The sequence below is a fragment of the Nycticebus coucang genome, chromosome 2, assembly GCF_027406575.1.
Source record: "Nycticebus coucang isolate mNycCou1 chromosome 2, mNycCou1.pri, whole genome shotgun sequence".
In the NCBI taxonomy this organism is placed as follows: domain Eukaryota; kingdom Metazoa; phylum Chordata; class Mammalia; order Primates; family Lorisidae; genus Nycticebus; species Nycticebus coucang.
This window is the reverse complement of record NC_069781.1, coordinates 3,517,435-3,526,438: the sequence shown is the minus strand read 5'-3', so window position 1 is coordinate 3,526,438 and position 9,004 is coordinate 3,517,435. Positions and strand designations below refer to the sequence as shown.

Genomic DNA, 9,004 nt, shown 5'->3' with positions numbered 1-9,004 from the left:
GATTTGAATGTTTTGGTGCCCTCAACAGCTACTTCTCTGGAGACCACAGTATTTTAATTTGAGAAAATATGCTCTCAGTGAAGGATGAGCTACCTGAAAAGGTCAGGGCAATTTCCGCTGAAATGGAGAATATTTCTGGGTCTATTTGCGGGGAGGGCTTGGCTTGTTTGCTACTTTTCCCCAAATGTGTAACTATTTCAGCCCAAATCTTCTCACAGGGGGTATATTCTCACAGGGGGTGTATTTGTTACAAATGTATTTGTAACAGATTGTCTCCACATATGATTGAATGACCGTCTTGATTCTGTTCCATTTAATTTCAGAATGTAAATTTATCCACTTAACAGAAAGGACCAACAAAATATTCTTCCCATAAGTAAAGATTTTCCAAAGCACAATTATACAGTTTTGAAAGTCGCCCTTGCACCCTGGGACTCTGCAGTTAAATTTGTTGTGTTTCCTCCTCACATCCACAGGGCTGACTTTTGGTGCATTTGCCTTCACAGAAAAAGATTCAAAACCTCAAAGTGCCTTGATACTCTGCCAAATAACTTCATTAAAAACCTCTAAATGATTTTAAATAAAATGCATCCAAGTTTTGAGACTCCTTCTCAAAGATGCTCATAGCACACTTAGATTGAACGATAAGGTGATTCTTCAGTGGTGCCCACGTTTCTAAACTCTGGCTGACAGGTGGCAAGCAGTGTGTGTCCACCCTGAGGCTTCTCTTCTCTAATTACACATCGCCTTCACCTCTGACAAAAACAGAACTCCCGTGGATGAAGAGTAGGCGTATCTTTTGACAACCACACTTGCTACTTCTGTTGGTTGAATGTGAAGCTTGTTTAATTCCAATTAGGAGTCTTGTGCACTTCCGCCGGCTCCCGGCCACGGGCTTCCACCCTGAGTCAGACACTGTGATTCTTACCATGGCACCGTGGTCCTCAACAAACAAAGCGTCAGTGTTGACATCTTCTTACCAAACTCACAGCAGCACTGACAGGTGGTTCACGTGTGATAAATGCACTTCCAGATGCCTTACCTGGATTCCAGAAACTGGAGGGGAAAATCTCAGCCCCATTGGCACTAATTTAACTGACCCCTGCTGGCAGCCGATCTAAACACGCCTGTTTAGTGGTGTGGCAAGCCATGCACAGGAGATATGTAATAAAAGGAAGCAAAACGAACTTGGGAGAACAGGCCCTTCATGTGGGCGGGATGACAGGCTTCCCGTGTTCTGTGTCAAAGCCCCTCTGTGATCCTTACCAGTCTTTCTAAAGTGACCAGCACCATGTGGCACAGCCGAGGCCACAGCCCTCACACGCTCACCAGCTTACTGAAGCCCATGTGGGATGGTTAACATCCACTTTATGTGAGTTCGAAGTTCATCACCAATTCAACTGAGAAAAAAATAAAATAAAAATAAGAATTCAATGACTTTTTTTTTTACTGCTTGTTGCTACTGAATGGATTTATTGCAAAATTTCAAAAGCATTGCCCAATAAGAAAAAAATAGCTGTGGGTTTACACCATTCAATAAATGGCCAAACCACTGCAGTGGCTGAGACTGTCCCACACACACTCTTAGGCAGGACTTCTCAGCCTTTATTTTCCACGCATATTTCATATTCTCATAATGTGGAATCTCCACGAACCCTACACCTGACTGCCCAGTGGCTGCCTGCACATCACAGCCCCACTCTCCTGGGGTGGCCCTGAAAGATAACGCCTCAAGCAGGACCCTTGTCATCAACTTTGTGTTGAGGAGGAGTGACTGGAGATTGGGATGTGCTGACCCCTGGGCAATGGCAGGTGGTGGCCAGGGCCTGGAAGGGCAAGATCAGAGAGCTGGCACCAAGTGTGGTGCTCATTGTTGTGACCTGGAAGAAAAACTCGGACCCCACTTCAGGTATAAATCAGATGGTGATTTACTACACCTGCGCAGGCGGGTCGCTGCCCCGAAGGGCAAACGGCCCTGAAGAGAAAAGCAGGTTGTCTTTTATACCATGTTTGTGCTTGGCTTGCCACAGCCAAGCAAAAACAGAAGCAGAACGTGGCAGTTGGTTAGCTCAGGGGGTAGCTCGGGGCGGGGTTACAGTCGGGGGGCTGGTTGGCTCGAGGGTTGCATCATGGCAGCTGGCATGAGGACAAGCTTGACTTGGGAAATTTTGCTTGAGTAAGCTTTCCACCATTGTTTAGCCATTGCTAGGGGGGTTGGGGTAAGTTCTACCATTGTTTTACCTGTGGCTAGGAGTTTTTGAGAACTCAGGGAACTTCCTGGGGCGGGGGGGTTGAGACATGCGGGGACGCAGGCTGAAACAGGGGCCTTTGGGGGGTCTCTTTGCTGGGTACTACACAAGGGGGTCTGGGAAAAGGTGTGCAGACGACAGAGTATTTGGGGCCTCCTGGTGGGCCTGGGGGTGAGGACAGCCAGGAAGACAAGATGCCAGGTCAGTGAGGGCCATCCTGGCTCCCCACACCCAGAGCTTGAACAGGAGAGTGATGCAGTGTGGAGCTGAAGGCTGCCCAGCCCATGTCCCGGGCATCCTCTCGCCCAGCCTGCTCTGGGTCTACCACTACTGACTGCTGAGCCAGCGGCAGCAGAGAGAAACTTGGCCCCTCCACAGGGAGCCTGTGTCCCCCAAGGAGACCAGCCAGCATCTGCAGGACAAGCTGAGTCCATTGGAACCCACTGACCCTTCCACCTAGAGGCAATTGCTTCATTGGGCAGGTCAGCACTCAGCATATGAGTCCACCTTCCCTGCCCACCAGCCAGCCTCACCCACCACGCTCTTCAAGGCTCTCATTTGCCAACATGGGACACTAAATACGTTGCCTCCAGCCAAGGGCCCTGCTGGTGAGAAGAAAGTATCAGAAAGACTGGAACCCGCCAGGCAGACGGAACACGGAAAGTCTCCTGAAAGTCTATGGTTAAAGTGTCGACCTGGGAAAGCCCTCTGAGGAGCAGGGCACCATCCTGGGAGATACAGAATGGAATGGCCAGAAGCTGGGGACACCCCCAACGTCCTGCAGCAGGTGAGGGATAAACAAAACATGGTCCTTCCATACAATGGAATTGTCGGGGTCCCTTCGTGGACACCACTTATCAGGGCCCGGGACTGGTTGGTCTCCAGCCCCAGCCTATCTAGCTGTGTTCTGGACATGGACCGCTATGCTGTTATCTCACTAAGGAACAGTTGCTCTTAGGTGCCTGAGGGCTATTTACCTTAGCAGAGAGACAGATAGTCTTTGAGAGAGTAAACCAGTCTTAGAAAGATAGATCTTAGTCTTTAGCAGAGTTTAGTAAGCTTCAGCAGAAGGACGCCGTGCTGGCGTTCTGCAAGCAGGAGAAGTGACAGAGTCAGAGTAAGCAGATCCATGATAGAATGCGCACGCTCCCGACTGCTTCTCCTCCAGCCTAAGATAAGGCTGATCTCGTGCCTCTCGAAACTACAGGTGTAGAGACTGACAATTCACCAATGCTCTCATCTCATGAGCTCTCTCGTGCTTGTTAGGAGAGCCAAATCCCTCTCCATGCCCTTTTCACCAGGGTGTTCTATTATTGAGCTATACACTCCTGGGCAGCGTCTGTGGCTCAAGGAGTAGGGCACCAGCCCCATATACCGAGGGTGGCAGGTTCAAGCCCGACCCCAGCCAAAACTGCAAAAGAAAAAAAGAAATAACTCTTACTCCCTCTAGCCACAGGCTATACGGGCTGCTACACGGAATGTAGCTCTGACACTCGCAGCAACAGCACTGGCCTGAGAAACGCGCTGAGTGGGAGGAGCCGTGTGGTGACTCCACTCATAGGAAATGTCAGGAGAGGCGAGTCCGTAGAGACAAAAAGGAGACTGGTCAGTTCCCGGGCTGGGAGGGAAGGGAGTGATCGCTGAATGACCAGGGGCGCTCCTCGGGGGCAGGGAAGGTTTGGAAACCAGCAACAGGCGTGTCTTCCCGTGGTGATGGAGCTAGACCTCACTGAATTACCACTCGAAAGCGGGTAATCGTGTGTCGTGTGGATTTCACCTCAATAAAAATTAAAGGCTATAAAAGAGAAAAAGAAAAACATACAATATATGCACTTTGAACCATTGTCCTTCAAGATACAACATCTATTAGAACCAGCGGTTACAGATAGCAAGTCCCCAGAAACCACGGGACACAGCCCAGAGACCCAAGGGCCAAGGCAGGAGGGACCCTTGTAGGATGCATCTTCCAGAGAACTTAGTAAGGATCCCACTAGGCTTAGGCTGCACCTGCCAGCTGGTCCTGTGGGCAGGCAAATGAAGGAGACCCTAAGAACGGACACCCTCTACTCAGCATCCCTCCCCCACTCACCAGGAGGAGCACAGTGGTCACTGCATCACAGGGCAGGTATGTTCCTGGGCCCCTTGGCATGTCCAGGGGAAGCAGAAGAAGGATGAGCCCAGTGGCCACTCCTCGCCAAGGCAAAGTGGGCAGAGACGTCTCCAGGCCCTTGGGAGGAAGGTCATGATTGCCCCACGGCCACAGACTGTGCCCAGAGGGGCTTGTCCAGGGTGAGGGGACGCCTCTGGCAGGCTGGAGGACCCAGGCAGTGACTCTCAGCTCCAGCACTGGCAGTGAAAAGAACAATGGGGCTTGTTCCTGATTTAAGAGTTGGGGGGTAAAAGCCAGGAGACCCCGCAACCAAGAACGAAGAATAACATGAACTTGACGGTGCAGCGGGAGGTTTGGGTGAAGCTTAGCAGGACTCTCTCCCGGCATTAGTGACCCCCGCACTCCATGAGGAGCTCAGAAGGACCCTCTCCCAGCATTGGGGCCCCCATGCACCTGCAGACAGTTCTCAAATACAACCCAGGTCCCTGCTTCTTTCCGGGAAGGCTTTCAATGGCCATGGGGCTGCTGAGACCTCAAATGAAGAGGACTGAAGCTCTGGAGCATGAACCTCTCTGGGCATCCCCATAAGCACCCAGCTTCGCCCCACCCCACCCCCAGGATCCCTTGATGGCAAATTACTTGCATCCAGATCCTTGCCTCAGGCTCTGCTTACAGGGAGTTGGCTCCCCACAAAGCAGAGCCTGCAAAGCAGAGACAAAGCCAGCCTCGGGCACAGCCTCCTGGGGTGTCTGGAAAAGAAGGAGGCGGCCAGCAGCTCCCAGACAACTCGTTTGAGGACAGCTACTGATCAGGCTATGTTGAGATGGAAAACCCAGGGCAAGGCCTAGCTGGGGAAGAGGCTTAAAGCACAACCTCGCCCTGGGCCTGCCCCTGGGCCCCGCTTGCCCAGACCCCACCCAACACCTACAGCCCTGGGCTCTGCATCCATCTGCCTCACGTCCAGAGGGCTGTGGGAACCCTGCCCTCTCCCTGCAGTCAGGGGAGGATAACCAGATGGCCTCTGGTGATGTCCCCACCCCACCCCACAAGCTCTACTCCCTTCCCTAGGACCTTCCTGCAGCTGGGACATGGGATGGGGCTTTAAACACTGAAATACCATCTTACCAGTCAGAGAACTATGATCTCCCACCCCCACCCCCAAACCCCAGAGTCTCTCAGAAACTAAAGCATAACTCTCGAGAGGAGCACCAGGACCTTCTTCATCCAGAGGGTCATCCTGGCGGGACCGCCTAGGCTTCCTGGGAGCTTGGCCTCACCCTCTCCACAGCTCAGGGCCACTTGCCTTGTGCCCGGGCACTGGTCACACTCTGTCCTGCCACGGAGCACAGGCTATATCTCCTCTGCCTGGAAGGCTGTACCCAGCTCTCCACCCCACTACTCCCTGCTCAGCCCTCAAAATTTTGACTCTACTTCCTCCACGACACCCTCCCTGACCCCCCCAGGCAACTTCTGGCCCCCATGGTGCTAAGCACTGGCCCTGTCAGCACTCCCCACGCACACACCGCACACACCGCACCCGCCGTCTCAGGTCGCCTGGCTGACTACTCTCATCCCCTGCAAGGACTAGCTTCTTAGGGAACGAGTTGGAGTTGGGTGTTCTGTTTTGTTCCTCCTCACCGTTGCATCCTCTGTCCTGCAGAAGGCTCCCAGCCCAGAGCAAGAACCCAGTGTCTGTTCCTAAGTGAGCAGAACTCCGGCCCATCTGGGCTCCGTGCTCCCAGCAAGCTTCCCACCCAATCACGGCAGGCGGCATGCACAGAGCAAAGGGCCTTGCACTCTTAGGAATGCTTTGGCAGCACAAAGAAATCTGCTTGAAACCCCAACTGGACTTCTTATCTTAAAGGATTGCACAAAACCCTGGAACCCTCTTTAATCCTAACCGTCCATTTAGAGAACACGCAAACCAGCAATGCTCAGGGGCCCCGGGGTGAACTCACTGATCCTTAATCAGTAGCAGATGCCTGCGAGGGCGTGAGCAGGCACTGCTGGCCACATGGACTGTTTCCTGATGCTCATGCTGGGGATTCTGCAGAGGCAGATCAAGGCTTGCTGGCAGATCAAGGCTCACAAGCTTAGTGGAGAGGCCTCCCCTTCTCCCACCCGGTTGGGTACTGTGGTTGGGGCCCATTCTCCTCTCACCTCTCTCCCCACTAGTCAGGACCCCAGCAAGTGACCCAACACAGACCAGGCAAGGGGCACCACCACCACCCCCACACCCCAGCAAGTAGCTCCCAGGATATCCCCAACACATGACCCTTTTTCCTGGCTCCAGGCTGGTACAGAATTTTACACAAGTTAGCAATGGTTTGACCATTCCCCAAATGTTTGCCCAGTACATAACTGCCCTGTAGTGAGAGGGACGAGGGCAGCAGCAGGCAGGAGAGGACCTGCCACTACAGGGTTGGGCAGAGAACCAGATGGTCACTGAGACAGACATGCTTCAAACAGCACCTGCCCCTTTGCCCGTGTGAGCCACGGCAAGCCATTTCATCACCGACTTCCATCCCCTCATCTATAAAATAGTAAATAACAAACTCTTGTTCTGTGGAGTCAGCAAACACTTGTGCTAGGGCCTTGGCACTGTGAATGACAATCTGCCACATGCCCACCCGCCAGCAGGTTCTGGGCTTACCAGCCACTCCATTATCCATGGTGACCAACCAGGAAACTACTGTCATCCACAGTGACCAGCCGGGAAGCCACCCCGTTATCCACAGCGACCAGCTGGGAAGACACCCCATTATTCACAGTGACCAACCAGGAAGCCACCCCGTTATCCACAGCAACCAGCTGGGAAGCCACCCCGTTATCTGTAGCGATCAGCCAGGAAGCCACCCCATTATCCACAGCAACCAGCCAGGAAACCACCCCATTATCCACAGTGACCAGCTGGGAAGATACCCTGTTATCCACGGAGACCAGCCAGGAAGACACCCCAGTGTCCATAGTGACCAGCTGGGAAGCCACCCAATTATCCATAGTGACCAGCCGGGAAGCCACCCCGTTATCCACAGCAACCAGCCGGGAAGCCACCCCATTATCCACAGTGACCAGCTGGGAAGGAAACCACCCCATTATCCACAGTGACCAGCCAGGAAGACACCCCGTTATCCACAGCGACCAGCCGGGAAGCCACCCCATTATCCACAGTGACCAGCTGGGAAGGAAACCACCCCATTATCCACAGTGACCAGCCAGGAAGACACCCCATTATCCACAGCAACCAGCCAGGAAGACACCCCGTTATCCACAGCGACCAGCCGGGAAGGCGGCCAGCTCATCCTCCTCAGTAACCAGCGGGAAGGCAGCCTGCAGTGTCAGACTTGTGAGTAAGTCAGACCAATATCTCCTGCAAACAGTCTGAGCAGCCGAGCAGGAACCCCTGTAACAGTCAGCCCAAATGGCCAGCTCTCCATCAGTAATTTGCAGCTTCCTGAATTTTTGTCATCCTCTCCAATTTAGTACCATTCTTCAGGAGCATTCAACCTGTGGCCCATGGGCCACATGCAGGTTATTCCAAGACTGTTCTCTGTGGTGTGAGACGGCACAAAAAGTATGCACAGACCTTTTCTTTTGCTCATCTGCTTTCATCAGTGTTTGTGTATTTACCAGGTGGCCCAAGATAACTCCTGTTTTCCAACGTGTGGCAGAAAAGAAGAAAGGTTGGACACCCCAGAAGAAAACTAAATCCACCCCCATGGCTGATCCCACAGGCCACCGTCTCCATCCCCCTGCCAGAAGCCTGCCATGCAGATACACCCGAGTTTCTCCCTTGCTTCACTACAGCACACAGTTCCCTCCCCCGGTGCCCTCCCCTGAGCCTCTGCCAGAATGCCCATGTCAGTGCCTGGCTGCAGCCACTCTGATTAACTAGCGTTTGCTTGGTCCCCTTTGCTTGGTCTTTGTTTATTTTCTCTAAGGATACCATGTAAAGAAGAGCTCTGAGGGTGGCGCCTGTGGCTCAGTGAGTAGGGCACCAGCCCCATATCATGAGGGTGGCAGGTTCAAACCCAGCCCTGGCTAAACTGCAACCAAAAAATAGCTGGGCGTTGTGGTGGGCGCCTGTTGTCCCAGCTGCTTGGGAGGCTGAGGCAGGAGAATCGTGGAAGCCCAAGAGCTAGAGGTTGCTGTGAGTCCTGTGACATCATGGCACTCTACCCAAGGGCGGTACAGTGAGACTCTGTCTACAAAAAAAAAAAAAAAAGGAAGAGCTCTGAGGCTCTGGGCTCCATGGCCAATCAGCAGTGTCTGCCCCAGCCGTGGGCCTCCATGGTGGCCTGTATGCTCAGAAGCTGCCACCCTTAAGAGGCATGTCCTCCTGCTTCCACCAGAACAGTGCCTCCATCCAGGCACCCGCCCTCTAATCCCTGATCCCAGGGGACCAGCTGGGAGGTTTGCTCACCTTCCAAGTCCAGCCAGGACGACCCAGCACCTGCAGTTTTCCATCATCCCCTCATCTCACACTAGAATGACAGATAAGACATGGAAGTTCTGCTCCCAGACTCTCAAAGAGGATGAGAAATGGAGGGCAAAAACAGATCACTCTCTCAGACAGTTCTGGGATAATTTGAAGAAAACTAATATTCGTCTTATAGGGATCCCCAAAAGCAACAAAGTGGCTTCA

The 9,004-nt window shown here is 52.9% G+C and overlaps 1 long non-coding RNA gene across 4 annotated transcripts; it reads right to left on the bottom strand.

Moving 5' to 3' along the window:
* Positions 1–305: 305 nt before the first annotated feature.
* LOC128563404 (uncharacterized) lies at positions 306–6,131 on the bottom strand. Of its 4 annotated transcripts, none has more exons than XR_008373785.1 (4): positions 5,998–6,131; positions 5,575–5,687; positions 4,339–4,476; positions 306–4,044 (listed from the first exon to the last, which is right to left on the bottom strand). It is a non-coding gene; the product is annotated as an uncharacterized LOC128563404 (long non-coding RNA). The 4 variants fall into 4 exon arrangements; XR_008373786.1 differs by having other exon boundaries at positions 4,339–4,595; positions 5,575–5,692; positions 5,998–6,090; XR_008373784.1 differs by having other exon boundaries at positions 5,575–5,692; positions 5,998–6,090.
* Positions 6,132–9,004: the final 2,873 nt, after the last annotated feature.